The sequence below is a fragment of the Carcharhinus amblyrhynchos genome, chromosome 16 (assembly GCF_965287045.1).
Source record: "Carcharhinus amblyrhynchos chromosome 16, sCarAmb.v2.hapA, whole genome shotgun sequence".
In the NCBI taxonomy this organism is placed as follows: Eukaryota; Metazoa; Chordata; class Chondrichthyes; order Carcharhiniformes; family Carcharhinidae; genus Carcharhinus; species Carcharhinus amblyrhynchos.
This window is the reverse complement of record NC_137339.1, coordinates 20,472,684-20,489,932: the sequence shown is the minus strand read 5'-3', so window position 1 is coordinate 20,489,932 and position 17,249 is coordinate 20,472,684. Positions and strand designations below refer to the sequence as shown.

The following is a 17,249-nucleotide window of genomic DNA, read 5'->3' as shown; positions in this document are numbered from 1 at the left end:
CATGAAAGCAAAACATCGTATCCTGTTGAGGTAGGTAGTGATTTACAGCACTTTAAGACAGACCTCCTAAAGATGCATGCACATCACATCACAACATCCCCCTTTTCTTAACTAAAGGTTAACCCTTTAAAGAATCAAAATATTTGTGAGCAAGGTAAAGAAAATAGCAGTGGATGGGATTTTCTGGCCGTACTCGTCCCAAAACTGGAAAATCCCGCCTGAGATCAATGGACCTTTGCATTGTTGACCCCACCCCCTCACCCATTACTATTCCTGTGGTGGGTGGGATGGGAAAATTCTCCCCATTGTATCCGAATGTGCTTAATGCATTGAAATGAGTTTACAAGTCTCTGGGATATATTGGAGGTTTGTTTACCTCTACAGCTTTAGTTATGGTGATCTTTGCTGGAGACTGCTGCATATTTTCAGAATGCTGGTTAGGCGTACTTGGTTTCTGCTGTCTCGATTCCGTTTGCTTTAGGATTACACTATGTTTCTGGTTGTGATGTTTTTCTGACAATGGCATCTCTTCTGTCGCATCATTGAGCAGTTCAATGTTTCTTGGCTGATGATCTACGTTGCAGAGTTAGGTGATCTTCTCTCAGTGTAAACACAGGGTTTCCAATGGTGCTCCTCAACATGCTCTTAACATTGCGCTGATGGTGAACAAAGGACAGGTCCCTGCACACAGGCATATCTTCAATCATTGGGCCTGTGATGTCTCCAACATAAAATATTTGGGGTGACCAGGCTGTTTCATAGCAAAACTGGAATACTTTGGCATTGCTTGTTAAAAATCATAGTATTAAACATTGCAGAAGAGGCCAAACGGCCCATCAAGTCTGCACCGATCACAATCCCACCCAGGCCCTATCTCCATAACTCCATACATTTACCCTAGCTAGTCCCCCTGACATTATGGGGCAATTTAGCTCAGCCAGTCAGCCTAACCCGCACATCTTTGGACTTTGGGGGGAAACCAGAGCACCTGGAGGAAACCCATGCAGACACGGGGAGAATATGCAAACTCCATGCAGACAGTAACCCAAACCAGGAATTGAACCTGGGGCCCTGGCACTGTGAGGCAGCAGTGCTAACCACTGTGCCACCAAGGTGCCATGAATCATGACTTGCCACTTCTTTATGTAGGTACATTTGTGGAGAAAGTGGAAGGATGCTTGCACCTGTCTTGGTATCAGCTTTTGTATAGAGGGTATGCTGACCCTGTATCCATGGAAATACAATCTGGATGTTGGCAAGGGTACTACAGAGCCAATGTATTCTTTGATGTTCACCATGCTGGATATCGGCTCACTTTGTGTGTCCTCACCAGCATCATACGGCCATATATTTTGGCTAGACAGTTTGTGGACCTTGTTTTTATGCTGCTTGGTACACAATCTTGGTTGATTGGAATGCTGTACTCGACTGGCCTGAGGTTGTGGCTTCCAATGATGTTGAATCACTTGTTTTGTTTGGCCTTTGTTTTCTGCTTTGGCACATACAATGCCTTCTGGTGCCACATGCCTTGCATATAGCATTAAAAGTTGGACAACCTCTGGGTGCATGTACGAGACCACACAAACCTATTGCTTAGTGGGCTTGCCTGAATTGGCTATCAGATGGTGGATGAAATATGCATCGTCTGTAAACTCTGCCTACCCATTAGAGTGGTTTTACACTCGCATCTGCTTTGTAGTAATGCTTCTGTGGGGGAACTTCAGGCTTAGTCCAAGATATCTTTCTGGAATGATTCCATTGGAGTACATGTTGTCATCCTGCCAGCCAGCACAGTTGTAATCACACCCAATGTCTGTGGATCTACTCATGAATTGGTCAATGGTCTCTGTCAGTTGTTGCCTAAGGGACATTCATTCCAAATGGTGTGTGTTTTGAAATTGAGTTTCACTTGTAATTGATCTTTGAGTTGGCCATATTTCTCCAGGATTCTTAAAACGGTCTTCAGACAGACCTGATTGCTGGAGTTTTAGCACCATGCCTGCCCTGGAATTGGGGCAGGTGAGGCTTACAAAACGGAATTCTCCATTGCTCTTGGGTGGGATTTTACGAGCTTCGCCCAAGTGTCTAGTCTGTGGAGGCCTTCATTATTACTGAGATTTTGATTTTAATGTCTTGTTTATCATAGAATCCCTATGGTGCAGAAGTAGACCATTCAGCCCATCGAACCTGCGCCCGGTAACAATCCCGTCCAGGCCTTATCCCAATAGCCCCACCTATTTGCCTTGCTAGTCCCCCTGACATGAGGGGCAATTTAACATGGTCAGTCAACCTAATCTGCACATCTTTGGACTGAGGGAGAAAACCAGAGCACCTGGATGAAAGTCATGCAGCCATGGGAAGAGTATGCAAATTCCACACAAGCAGTCAGCTGAGGCTAGACTTGAACCTGGGTCCCTGGCGCTGTGAGGAAGCAATGCTAACTACTGTGCTACCATGCTGCCCATGGAAATATCAAAGCCCAGAAAACACAGCTCGTGAATTGTCAGAACAAAGTAAATTCTAATAGGAGATCGTTGCCTTCAAGTTGAGTGTTGGAAATTTTGTTGACATCTTTTAGCTTTATCCAGGATTTTTAATGCATTTTTTGACAGTGATTCAAGTTTTTGTCAGCTCTTCCAGAGTTAATTTGTCTCTCAGCTTTAGTACCTTTAATGGTGATTGCCTTAGCTAGTCTTAGGTGGTTTCCAGACTGCAACGGTGGAGCGGTTACTGGAGAGATATTCCTTCCCAACTCAGCCTTATCCGTACTTCCTATAGGGACAGTAGGCAGTGATGACTTCTCCTGTCTATGGAGCTGTGCTTAAGCCGAGATTATCTGGAGTCTGTGGTTTAATTTTTGCTCCTGTTTGAACTTCACAGGAGGTGGACTTTAACTAATTTCAGCTCTCGCAAACTAGAACAATTTTATCAGGACCCGGTGCTTACTGATTGGAGCGAGATGCAATCTCAGAACAAAGGGGAGACGTGTGTAGGATTCCTACAGAGTAGCAAAACCACTTACAAATGGTGACTTTCGATAGTTGTTTCACTTCCACACCAGTTTTTTTCTTCTGCTGGATATAAAACATTGTAGCTTGTATTCTGTTCAGTGAAATCTTCAATCCGGGTTGCCACCCTACAACTACGGCCAGAACTCTACCAGCTCGCCTGCCACAGAATTGGCGCGGGCGAGGGTCCAATAATGGAAATTTCCCTGGACCTCGGGCGTGAATTTCCAGTCTCGCCTGAGCGAGGCTGTAAAATCCTGCCCCATATTTCAACCTTCTTTTCTTCAGTGTAAATGTCCTAATCGTACAGAGATTGGTGAAAAAATAATGTAGGCTTTTGATTTGAAGATGAGGCTAAATTCAGGTAGACCCTTCCAGAAGAAACTAAGTACAGTACTATTCCAGATTGTAGACCAACTAGACACCACGGGATTGATGCCTCATATCCTGCTGAGGTAGACAGTGACTGACATCAATTTAAGATACGCTTCCTTCAAGAATCCTTTCGGAGAGGCGATGGCCTCATGGCTTTATTGCTAGGTTATTAATCCAGAAACTCAGGTAGCATTCTGGGGACCTGGGTTCGAATCCCACCATGGAAGATGGTGGAATTTGAATACAATAAAGATATCTGGAATTAAGAATCTTCTGATGAACCATGAAACCATTGTTCGATTGTCGGAAAAACTCATCTGGTTCATTAATGTCCTTTAGGGGAGGAAATCTACCATCCTTACCTGGTCTGGCCTACATGTGACCCCAGAGCCACAGCAATGTGGTTGACTCTCAACTGCCCTTGGACACCTAGGGATGGGCAATAAATGCTGACCAGCCAGCGATACCCATGTCCCTTAAAAAAAGGTGCATGCACATTATATCATGGCCACTGGATGGATTTTTGAGTTTCGTTGCTCAGTTACTAGCTGATGGTGGAAAATTGGTCGCTTGCAGAACATACTGAACACTTAAATGGTGAGAGGGGCCTGACACCAACATGCCAGGCCCACTGGAATTTGTGGACTCCCTCAGCTGATGATTACACAAGATGTGGCCCAACTGGACTAGAAAACATGAAAGAAAGAACCATTCTCAACTCCATGTAACCTGACGGCATGCAGAGCGGATAAGGGGAGATGTGATCATGAGACCATCAGCTATTTTGGAGTTGGCTGAAGTATCCATTTCACCCCCAGGAAGCTATGCCCCCCGTCATCCACCTCCAGGTTCACTCAACAGGTCAGTGAGTTCCTGGATTGGTCTACAGACCAGAAGTGTGGTATTCCACAGTGCCCAGATCCCTTTCCTGGCACACCTCACATCCGTAGCAATGGTCACCAGTAGATGCATCTTGTCATTCACACCACAACACCTCATCACCTTGCACCACCCCCAATCCCCAACCCAGCACAAAGATTTTGTGGCCTATTTTTGCTGAGCTTCATCTTGATATAGGCAGGTCAAAAGTTGCTCATCATGTAACAATTATTGTAACTTCACCAATGTTATGAGAAAGTTTAGGAAGATGAATGTCCACCCATTACCAACGAGTAAATTTTAAAAATTAATTAAAACATTTCCATCAGTCACAGGCATGACAGCAGAACCAAACATTGGTTTGTCACATTATGGAATGTCATATTGTCCATAAGAATATAATAAGAACATAAGAAATAGGAGCAGGGCTAGGCCATCTAGCCCTTTGAGCCTGTCCCGCCATTCAATAAGATCATGGCTGATCTGAAGTGGATCAGTTCCACTTTCCTGCTTTCTCCCCATAACCCTTAATTCCCTTGTCTATCAGAAATCTATATACCCGTGACTTTCATATATTCAGCGAGGTAGCCTCCACCACTTCAATGGGCAGAGAATTCCAGAGATTCACCACCCTTTGAGTGAAAAAGTTCCTCCTCAACTCTGATCTAAACTGCGCCCCCCCGCTTATTTTGATGCTGTGTCCTCTAGTTCTGCTATCCTTTCTAAGTGGGAAGAATCTCTCTACCTCTACCCTATCTAGCCCCTTCATTATCTTGCAAGTCTCTATAAGATCCCCCCTCAGCCTTCTAAACTCTAATGAGTATAGACCCAGTCTATTCAATCTCTCTTCATATGCCATAAAATAATTATGTCATTAAGTCCAGCAGTATCAATGTATAGCTTTATTTCTAAATCTATTCTAATCCATTCTAAGTTATACAAAATCAGTTGGGACCAAATTGCACATATGGGTGACAAATGGGTGACTTAAAAGCTCATGTGTCATTGGGTCCAGATCCAATAGACTCTAAAGTGCACCCTGTTTCCTGCTTTTGCTGTCATTATTGAACACTATATTCCAACAGAGGCCTAACTAAGGTTTTATAAAGCTGCAACATGACTTGCCAATTTTTAAACTCAATGCCCCAGCCGATGAAGGCCATTGCCTCTTGGCTACCTTCTCCACCTGCATTGCCATTTTCAGTGACCTGTTTACCTGTACATCCAGATCCCTTTGCCTATCAATTCTCTTCAGGCTTCTGCCATTTACTATATATTAGATCTTCCAAAATGCATTATCTCACATTTTTCCGGATTAAACTCCATCTGCCATCTCTCTGCCCAAGTTTCCAACTGATCTATATCCTGCTATATCCTCTGATGGTCCTCATCGTTATCCGCAAATCCACCAACCTTTGTCATCCACAAATTTACTAATCAAACCATTTACATTTTTCTCCAAATCATTTTATATATATTACAAATAGCGAAGATCCCAGCACAGATCCCTGAGGAATGTCAGGTGTCACAGCCTTCCATTCTGAAACGCACCTTCCACTGCTACCCTCTGTCTTCTATGACCAAGCCAGTTCTGTATCTACCTTGCCAGCTCACCTTTGATTCCAGGCAACTTCACTTTATGCACCAATCTGCCATGAGAGACCTTGTCAAAAGCCTTTCTGAAGTCCATGTAGACAACATCCACTGCCCTGCCATCATCAACCATCTTTGTCACTTCCTCGAAAAACCCATAGTTGGAGTCCAGGTCAGGTTTTAACACTGCACCAAAGGATATTGGTTTAACTGTCACTTTTCTCTTGCTTTGATCAGGATTGCTCAACCTTTTTGTCTCCGAACCCCATCTGTTTCTGCAAATTTGCAAATATCTCCAGTTCTTGATACCGAATTCTGTTGTTCTGATCAGGATTTATCCATTAGTCTAAGGAGAAGACCTTCTTGCATAAACTTCAAACAGGACAAAGGACAGGCTCATAATTCTAATCACAAAGGGATGAAGATGCCTGGACTTTATGGGCCAGCCAGCAAAAACAGTAGAATGGCTTGGGGCTTGAAATTTGCCAAGAGCGGCAGTTTGTCCAGTCCTGCCATAGCATCATTGTACCAATGTACTGAAACATTCTAGGAGCACTGAAAAAAAGTTGTAGCTGAGCAAATAAACTGACTGGCATGAATGACTCCTGTGATCCCATTACTGGCAGTTTGCTTGGTGAGAATGCAAACTGAGTAACCCACAACTCTTGTGAGCTGACAGCTCTGCACTTGAGGTGAACATCTATCAAATCTTTGCACGTGTTGTACACAATAAGAGGAGCACTGCTGCTCAACAGGCCAAAGTCACAGTGACCATGCAACATGAAACTTGACTGCTCTACCTTTTATTTTCATTGGGAGGCAGATAGCTGTGCATTGCACTGTGATTTTCAATTGCTTTGTATCGCTGAAGAATTAGAATAAAGCGGCTTTCTTCTTTGCATGCTGATAACCAACTTTTCCTTTCTTAAGAGAGCAGAACTTTTTTCTCTATCCCTGTATCATTAACTGTTCATCCCTTTTGTTCGGAAAGTGCTGACTATTATTTTGGTGTCTATTTCCATGGGCAATGATCTAAGCCATCCTGTGGTCATATATCCAAAGATGTGTAGATTAGATTGATTGGACATGCTGAAAAAATTGCCCTTAGTGTCCTGAGATGTGTAGGTTAGGGGGATTAGTGAGTAAGTATATAGGGATATGGGGGTAGGGTCTGGGTGAGGTTGTGGTTGGTGCAGACTCGATGGGCCGAATTGCCTTTTTCTGTACTGTAGGGGTTCTATGATTATGACCTTTGATAGTGAGACTGCTGATATGATCCTAGTTAAAGCTGTAGTAGGAACCGTTCTATATTGTGGACTTGTACCAACTAAGGATGAAGGCTTGGAGCATTTTTATTTATGATGGCTATCTGGTTTTTGAGCTCTCTTTTGCAAACTAAGAGAATTAAAATAACCAACTTCGCTCTTGTTTTGTTCACTAATGTATAAAAGACAAACAAAATGTAACGCAGTTCAATGCTAATTTTATGATGTTACTGCCATGTAATTAAGATTTAAATACTTTATTAAATGAATGACTGCAATAATTTAATTTAAGACTGATAAAAAAGCATTTTCAAGCATATAGTGCATAACAGCGTAACTTAGTTTTTGTAACATTGCCACAACTTGAGTCAACTTCAGATGGTATGTTAACAATATACACCTTTGATAATACTGTTGATGCATGGCAAAGTTAGTCCTATTAAACCTGATATAGGGAAAAGACATATAACAATTAGACTGCTCTCGGTTGTGGCAATGCTTTGGTCAATGCTAATTTTATAAATATGGGAATCCTTGATCTGATAGCAGTTGATCTATGATATAGAAATAATTTCACCTTCGGTGATGTCCCAGCCTTTAGTGAATAATTTCTGACTTTTGTCGATCTTCATCCAATACCTCATTTACACTTGAAATATCACTATTTGTCTCTTTCAACTTATTGCAGCATTCCCAGTACAATTGGATTCGGAAGATAGGCTAACAGAGCCACATGGTCACTGCTTTCTCCAGAATTCTTTGACTTCTGTTCCTGCTCTTGACTTCTGATTTGACCCTTCCAATACTTTGGTTTATCCAGATTAAAACATTGTTATGCAGGATCTTATCCCAAAATTAAGCAAGGTTGAACCTCACAGGTGGAATTTTCTCAAAAAGATTTTAAGTATCAAATGGGAGGTTTTCTCGCCCGCTTTTTCAGCAAGTCATGGTAATTTAGGGCACTTTTGCAATATAAAGGCCGTAATGTGAATCTCACCAGTAGAGGGACGTGTGGAGTCTCATCTTGCTTGTGAGGCTGGCTGCTGAGCTCCAGGGGCACCATTGCACAGGCACCCTGATCTCCCATTATACCATGTACACTGATCTCAGCCCTGGCCAATCGCACCCCAATCGTGGCCCCGGCTGACTGCATCCTCACTATCGCCACCTGGCTTGTCGACCGTGCACCTCTCTCACTCCCCTATGGAGCCCCTCGATGCCTCCCAACCCTCATGTCCCCATGTCCGTCAGGTACTGCCCCCTCATGCTCCAGCCCATTGGGCCCTGCCCCTCATCCATCCCATTAGGCCTGCCCTCTCAGGCCCCCTGGTGGGCAATGCCAGGGTCCCAGTGGCCAGTGCCAGGGTATCAGGCTGGCAATACCCCTGACCACCCAGAGATGGACCCACCATTTTTGGGGACCATCTGTAACCCTCACTGGTGAGGTTTTAACATGTACCAAGCGGCGCTAAACATGTCATTAATATTAAAATCCACCTTGTGCCCAGATTTCGCTGGCAGGATGGGCAAGAAAGATTGTGAGAGGCGAGAAATAGGGTACAAAGCCAATTTTTCACCATTTGCTCTATCTTACCGGCTCATCATGTTGGTTGTTTGATGTGGCAAGCTGTTAAGAATCCACTCCACATTTCTTCGCGGAATTATTTCCCAAGACTTCTTTTCATGACAACCTCAAAACTCCTTATTCCAAGATAACAAGCTCTCGCAAAGTGTGGGTGGCTCTCTGTCTTTCCCCTTTCAGTAAGGAGTCCCATAACACCAGGTTAAAGTCCAACAGGTTTATTTGGTAGCAAAATCCACTAGAATCTCCAAGAATCTCCACATCATTTTCCCTTTCAGGATAGTAAAATACAGAATATTAACACCAGAAGCTGTTTTTCATTTACCATCTCTAAATCTTCTGTTCTGAGGAAGGTTTTTGTTTGGAATTGCAATGAGTAAATCTCACACCTGCTCAGCTGCAGGTAGCCTTTACTGCACAAACTTTACTTACACTTCCCCAACAGAGAACGCAATATATCTGCATGGGTTTACCCCGTTTCCTCCCACAGTCTGAAAGACATCCTGGTTAGGTGCATTGGCCATGCTAAGTTCTCCCTCAGTGTACCCGAACAGGTGCCTGAGTGTGGAACTGGAGGATTTTCACAGTAACTTAATTGCAGTGTGAATATAAGCCTATTTGTGACACTAATAAAGGAACTAAATTTACATAGAGGGTGGTAAGTGTCTGGAATGCACTGCCAGAGAGGTGGTAGAAGCAGCTACAATAGCAATGTTTAAGAGGCATCTTGGCAGATACATGAGTAGGCAGGGAATAAAGGGATACTGACTGCGTAGAGGCAAAAAGTCTTTAGCTTAGAAAGATGTTATGTGTCGACACAGGCTTGGTGGGCCAAAGAGTCTATTTCTGTACTGTATTGTTGTTTGCTCTAGTCTTTCTCCCACTTTCAATGTATTGTTTATGATTACTTCAGCCAAGTTAATGAGGTTGGCTTGCTAGAGTATGAACTATCTGATGAGTCCTAATTGATGGTTAAATCAGGGAGCCTCATGCTGCCTATTTAAAGTAGATGTGTCAGGCTCCCAGCTGCATTCTGCAGGGAGCAACTGGAGAGCTGGCTGTGTACAGATGTATGGTGTAAATAAAGTAACTTCATGATGGGACTTTCGCCTCCTTGGAGTTATTACATGTTCTTTATTAACTCAGCTGGTTAGTTAACTTGGATGACTTTCTGCTGGTTTTTCTATGTCTGCGGAGCTGATTTGTGCCCTTTTAAAAGGAACAACAAAGATGGCTGTCTCATCTATGAAATCTGTTACAAATGCAAAATCCGTTTCCAAATCAGCATCCATTGTTGTGGCTTTTCACACTTTGCAAGTTGGAGTTATCCAAGATTTTTGTGTCTGGATGAGAGGCCAACACAATACAATGAACAACTGGTGGGATCCATTTCATTTTCACCCAACACAATTCAAGTTTTAATGTTCCTGGTGAAACATGAAAACGAATTGTCTGCAAACCCCAATGCTTGTAGGTATTGGTCCATAGTTTATCAAGCATTGTCGGTGGATTACTGTCTATAGTCTAAATGCCAGAAATCACATGGTATTCTGACTTAACAGCTTTTGTGTTGATACTTTAAAACATAGCTTTAAAATTTGTAATATCTTGACGCCTGTATTGGGTATGCAGGCCGCATATTTGTTTTACTGTAATTACAACCAAAATAGACATATGACCCCATACTACCAGAGTAAACAGATTAGTTATGATCTTATTGAATGGCAATGGAACAGGCTCGAGGGACTGAATGGCCTACTTTTCCTCCTATATGATACATTCGTAATTTACAATTAAAAAAAACATAACACCAGGATGTGTTCAACAGATGTATCATCATATGATGACAAGTAATGAAAAGAACACAGCACAGTGGCACAGTGGTTAGCCCTGCTGCCTCACAGCTCAAGGCACCAGGTTCGATTTCCAATTTGGGTCACTGTGCAGAGTCTGCACATTCTCCCTGTGTCTGCATGTGTTTCCTCCGGATGCCCCAGTTTCTTCTCATAGCCTGAAAGACATACTGGTTAGATGCACTGGCAGTGCTAAACTCTCCCTCAGTGTATTTGAACAGGTGGCGCATGGGTGGGTGTCTGCATGGGTTTCCTCTGGGTGCTCCAGTTTCCTCTCAGTTTGAAAGAAATGCTGGTTAGGTATATTGAACTGAACAGGCACCAGAGCGTGGCAACTAGGGGAATTTTACAGTAACTTCATTGCAGGGTTAATGTAAGCCTTACTTGTGACTAATAAATAAACTTTAAAACCTTTAGGTGCCAGAGTGTGGCGACAAAGGGATTTTCACAGTAATTACATTGCAGTGTTAATGTCAGCCTACTTGTGTCACTAATAAATAAACTTTAAAGAACACCTTGGCCCAAAACTTCCAACGCCAGAGCATCATACCCGTAGGAACTCCAGAGATGTGGTAGAGACCCCCACATCCCCCAACCCCACCCAAGAATTCCCCATGTAAGGATCACACAGACATTGCTTAGGAAGTTCAATCTTCCATTTGGCAATCACCCTGCATTCGGAAGCATTGCAGACTTTGACTGCCTTACAGGAATAGATACCCAGGGAAAGTTAGCAAATTTCTAGTCCATGGTAATTATAGTACTGACACCTCCCTGTGCCTCTTGACCACCCTTCATCCCCTGACTAACCCTGCAACCACCTCGCCTCCCAGCTATATCCCCAATCAAAGAACAAAGTACAAAGAAAATTACAGCATAGGAACAGACCCTTCGACCCTCCAAGCCTGCGCCATGTTGTGCGACTGAACTAAAGCCCCCCACCCTTCCAGGGACCATATTCCTCTCTTCCCATCCTATTCATGTATTTGTCCAGATGCCCCTTAGAAGTCACTATCGTATCTGTTTCCACTACCTCCCCCAGCAACGAGTTCCAGACACTCACTACTCTCTGTGTAAAAACTTGCCTCGTACATCTAATTTAAACCTTGCTCCTTACACCTTAAACCTGTGACCCTGGTAATTGACTCTTCCATCCTGGGAAAAAGCTTCTGACCATAGACTCTGTCCATGCCTTCACAATCTTGTAGACAAACATCCCCAACTATGTCCCCACCCCCAACTACTCCCTTTGACTACCCTTCTGATCTCCCATACCGAGCGCTCTCCAATCTGCTCCCCCCACCCCTGCCCTACAAAATCCCTGATACGAACAAACTTCTTTTCCCCGACTCTCCTGAACTCGACAGAAGGCTTCAGCAACCTGCTGCACTGCATTATTCTCACCTGATCTAATTTGGAAGTTTGCATGTGAAAGGTACGGCACATTTCAGGTTAAAGAGAAAGGGAATGGAGTCTGACTGAGATTGCCATTCCACTCATGATATGGTCCCTTACTACTTCTTCCTACCTGAGTACTTTCAATTAACCTATCTGGCAGCCCTTTCTGTCTTGGCACCTCCTTCCATTTCCCTTAGGTTTACTCTGCACTCATAACTTTTCTCACTGTGTCAAACTTGGACTTCGACTTTGGCTTTCCACTCCAGCTAATGGTTGGGACTGTGATATTGATTGATGTATCTTAATCAAAAATTCTGAATTGCATAGTTCCATGAATAGATTTTGTGATAATTGGCAAACTTGCACTTTCTTTTTGACCTTCACTGGGGACTGCAGGAGGAATTTGGACTCTAGGCGGTTTCTTGGTTGTGGTAAAACTCCAGATCAGAATGGCATAGCAGGGTCTAGGTTCTGATAAATCGAAAGCTAGTTCAAGAGTTTGGAAATTCTTGTTGAAACAGAAGTTGATGCTACCTTGCTGGAAAATCTAAAGTCGTACTCTGTCAACAAGCAAGAAAAGCATTACATGGAAGTTGAGGGCTGCAGAAAAACTCCAGTGCCACAGTGAAAATGGAAATTGGGGATTCAAAATTCACTTTTATTGTTGATCTAGCCATGTCTGTTATCTCAGAGGGGCGAACACAAGAGGTCCCTTAGTCATTTTCCTTTACACAAAACTGATGTGAAACTGACTTGTTACTCCAGTAACAGTGTTCCAGTGTGAGGTGAAGCTGGTGTGACCGTAGAATACAATGATTCATCCTATTACTTGCCATTGGTAATAGGAGGAGGGAACAAAGTGTCCCTGATGGGAAGGACTTGCCTTAAGAAAATATGGCTAAACTGTGCCAAATTATTTACAATAGGGATCAGTAAGAGTACATTTGCCATTGAAGATGTGTTAAGAGAGCACAAAGTGGTCATTAAGCAAGGGGGGCCTAATGATAAAATCAACCATCAATATACTAGTTTTAGTAATTCAGCAGATCATACTAATGGAGACAATTTTTTGAGATTTCCCATGACGATTGATTCATTTCTCACCACTGAGTTATCTGTGACTTACATTGCACACGCAAGTGACATGCCAGAGAAGTTAGTGAAGAAACTCGCAAGGATGCGGTGCTCAGCAAAATTCTAACTGAATGCCTGACTTAAAGAACATGATGATGAGGCATTGCAGGAGTATTGTGCCCATTGAAATGAACTGATCAAGGCTGTCTGCTATGGGTTTCAGAAAGTTTACAGAGACTGCTAAAGGAACTTGATCAAGAGTACCCAGGGATAGACCACCTGAATGCAGCGGAATGAAGCTACTTTTGCTATTCAAAGGCATATCGAGATATTGAAGAGTTATTGAAAAGAACTGTACCTCAGAATGAGAAATGATCTAACCAAGGTTCCTTTCATTCCATAATTAAACAAGAGAAGAGTTGGAACAAGTGAACATCAATTGCCAGATATATCGGTAACAATCGATGGGTGGGGATCAATAGTGACCCCATGGGTGGAGGTGAGCTGCTGGTGGGATTCTCCCACCCCTTGGGTTTCCCATTGGCATGTGGTGACATAAATGGGAATTCCCATTGATTGCGACGGGACCAAAGTATCCCGCCACTGGTGGGAAACACACAGCTGGCAGGCCGGAGAATCTCACCCCTTATGTTAAAAGAATTATAAATATTTCTCAGTAGGAAATTGAGTCAGATACACCCTAGCACCACCATATCACTCAACATAGAATGGTACAGCAGAAAGAAGTATATAGGTTGTGAAGCGATCTTTGTGAGACAAAAATTTCCATGATTCTCTACGACATAAGCTAGACAATTACCTACCCTTTTACAGAATAACTTCACAGTCTACAACATGTTGCTCATAGAATCATAGAATTCCTACAGGACAGTAGGAAGTCATTTGGCTCATCGAGTCTGCAACAACCACAATCCCACCCAGTCTCTATTCCCGTAACTCCGCATATTTTCCATACTAATATTCCTACACTAGAGTCAATTTTAGCATGGCCAGTCTATCTAACTCACACATCTTTGGACTGTGGGAGGAAACCGGAGCACAAAGAGGAAACCCACGTAGACATGGGGAGAATATGCAGACAGTGACCCAACTGGGAATGGAACCGGGGTGCCTGGTGCTGTGAGGCAGCAGTGTTAACCACTGTGCCACCATGCCGCTCTAAAGTTTGTGACAAACCTGACAAGCTTGTGTTTAAACATGATCCTAGGACAAGCTTTAGTTTGCTTAAGCCTGATGTCAATAGCGACGCAAGAGAAAAGCAAGACCAAGCGAAGATGAGTCTTTATACAGGAGGCATGAAACTGAGAATATTCGCTGCTGGTCAGAAGGCAAGATTTAAAAAAACACTGAGGTGATAAGGAGAAGTAAATGATTGGAGTTGTTGTAGAAATATCAAGTGGATCCAATGGAGATTGGAGAGAGACTCTATCAGTGTCAAGTAGATCATTTGTTTGAAAATTTGCTGTCAGAATTGAAATGGCATCAAGTCAATATTGCATTTTGATTGACATCATGATCCATCTTTGCATATTCATGGCAGCTGTTCTCTACATACACACTTCATACCGTTAGTAACATGGTGCCCACCTGAATTCACCCCAAAAAAGCCATGTGTACACTTGCAGCGCCTCCAAAATGGGTACAAATGATCTCAATTTCACTCCTGTAATGTTGTTCCCTATTTGGGTTATATAGCAGTGTTTTGAAACTTTTTAAGATCTTATTAGAAAAATGTTTGGAAAGAAATTGACTCCACTGAAACAAGTTAGTTCCGGCACGGCAGCACAGTATTTATCACCAAAATATCTGTCTCCTATGCCCAGGAGAAATACAACTGGTCCAATATCATGCACAGCCTTTACGCAGGTGACCTGGTTCTTTGCTTGGGCTCTGTTTGATCTAAGCAACAAGAGTTCTCCGTATTCCACGCCCCTCCCCCCTAAATAAAAGACAAATGGTACAATGAAAAAGTAGTACCCATCCGGGGGAAGAACTTCAGTACAGGATGTCAAGTCATACATGTGTTTGCCAACCTAGCCAATAGCCCAGCCCACTACCTAAGGTAGCACAATTTTTAGCAATGCTGCCTCATAGTGCCATTCAAATCCGGTTCAAATCCAGACTGTGTGGAATCTGCACGTTCTCCCCATGTCTTGAGTGGGTTTCCTCCGGGTGTTCCAGTTTCCTCCCACAGTTTGAAAGATGTGCAGATGGGTGGACTGGTCATGCTAAATTGCCCCTTATTGTCAGAGGGATTAGAAAGGTAATTATATGAGGTTAGGGGGATAAGGCCTGGGTAGGATTGTTATTGGTGCTGGTTCAATGGGCTGAATGGCCTCCTTCCGCACTGTAGCGATTCTATGATTTCTGTGATAAAGCTTCTCCTGTATGCAAAGCTTCTTATAGTTCACACAATTAACATTTTCTTTATAAGTGCGACATTTTTTGTCTCATCAGAACTATAGAGTGCGGTTTTACAGTCTAACGCTCATATGTACATGTTTTCCTCCTGTAATTTTATCTGACTTGTCCTTGTTCCTATCAGTCTAAATTAGTTTTCTCCCAAATTGATAATGCCCTAATTGATGCTAATTTATTGTTTTGCCCAGTCTGGGCCCCAGGGATTTCTTGCATTTCCAGCAGGATTTAACTGCAGGGTATTTTTTATATCTTGTCAGTTGGTTTCCCACCTGACAGCTGATATAATTGACAGGCTAACTGCTGATACCGGCAGCTGCAGAGTGGACGGCAGGGAAATGGCAAGGGTACAAACTTGTGTCGAGGGGTCAGAGATTGCAGGAAGTCAAGATCACCGGGGTGATGGGGTCAGCAGGCATCAGAGATTTCAGAGGCAGATCGAAGATCGATTGTATGAAATCAGAAATCACAGGAGGAATTATGAATTCCAGTGGAGGCGTTGGAGATTGCAGGCAAGTGTCAGAGGACAAAAAGGACACGTGGGGGTTTCATGATGTCAGATTCAGCTGGTCACTGCTGGGTGACAATGGGCAGAAGATACATGTGCCTATGGATATTGCAAAATTGTAGCAGAGTCCTGCCCCCAGTGAAACATCTTAAAAAGGTGTGATTACAAAAAGTTTTTAATTTATTTATGAGTAGCAAGTAGGCTTACATTAACACTGCAGGGAAGTCACTTTGAAAATCCCCAAGTCGCCGCACTCTGGTGCCTGTTTGGGTACACTGAGAGAGAATTTAGTATGGTCAATGCACCTAACCAGCACGTCTTTTGAACAGTGAGAGGAAACCCATGCTGACATGGGGAGAACATGCAGACTTGGCACAGATAGTGACCCAGGTCAGGAATCGAACCTGGGTCCCTAGCATTGTGAGGCAGCAGTGCTAACCACTGTACCACTGTGCCATAGGTACTGCAAGAAATTATCAGGGCCAGAATGATAACTGAACTAGTCTGGTCACCTAGGACTGTCAGAGAGGAATTTTCAGAATCTTTTCCCCTTGAATTGCTCTGGGTGTTTGCCTGGTTTTTCTCCACTCACAGGTCACAACATGCTTTAGTGTTGCGTAGGGTGCGCTTATTTTAGCTATCACAGGAGCCTTGTTCTATTCTCTATTATTCATGAATTTGGATGAAAGATAAAGATCATGGTTATGTCATTGATGAAAATATTAAAAAGTAGAAACTTACCTACAAATGATTAATGATCATTGAAATGATTATAATGTTAATCAGGGAACAATCTATCATGATAACTGCACCGTAAATAGTTTCCAAAGACTTGGAGTAACCTATGCTATTCACTTACGACAATTTAAATTTTTGAATCGGTCGACATGAACAATTCCAAATCAGATATGGTGCGGATGTAATTCGATCAACTTGGAACAATAATTGAAAAAAGCAACCTTTGATTTCCCTGAATTCATTTAAACAACATAATTATAAAAAGGACACATGGGAGTTTTGTGGTGTCAGATTCAGCTGGTCACTGCTGGGTAACAATGGGGAGAAGGTACATGTGCTGTAGATATTGCAAAATTGTAGCAGAGTCCTGTAATTTCAACAGAACTCCCAGTGAAACATCTTAAAAAAGCGAGGGCACCAGTCCTTTCTATTGTGACTCAAAGGGCAGAGTTCTCCCTAAGTCCTGTGGCAGGAGTAGGGCCGAGGAATGTTTCCCACCGATCTGATTTTGATTTGAATTATTATTGGCACATGTAA

General features: G+C 43.0%; 1 protein-coding gene across 5 annotated transcripts in view; it reads right to left on the bottom strand.

Annotated features, from left to right (window-relative positions):
• The window catches only part of LOC145353875 (receptor-type tyrosine-protein phosphatase T-like), a 1,296,999-nt gene that overhangs the window by 448,878 nt on the left and 830,872 nt on the right, over nt 1–17,249 (bottom strand). The window lies entirely within an intron of this gene.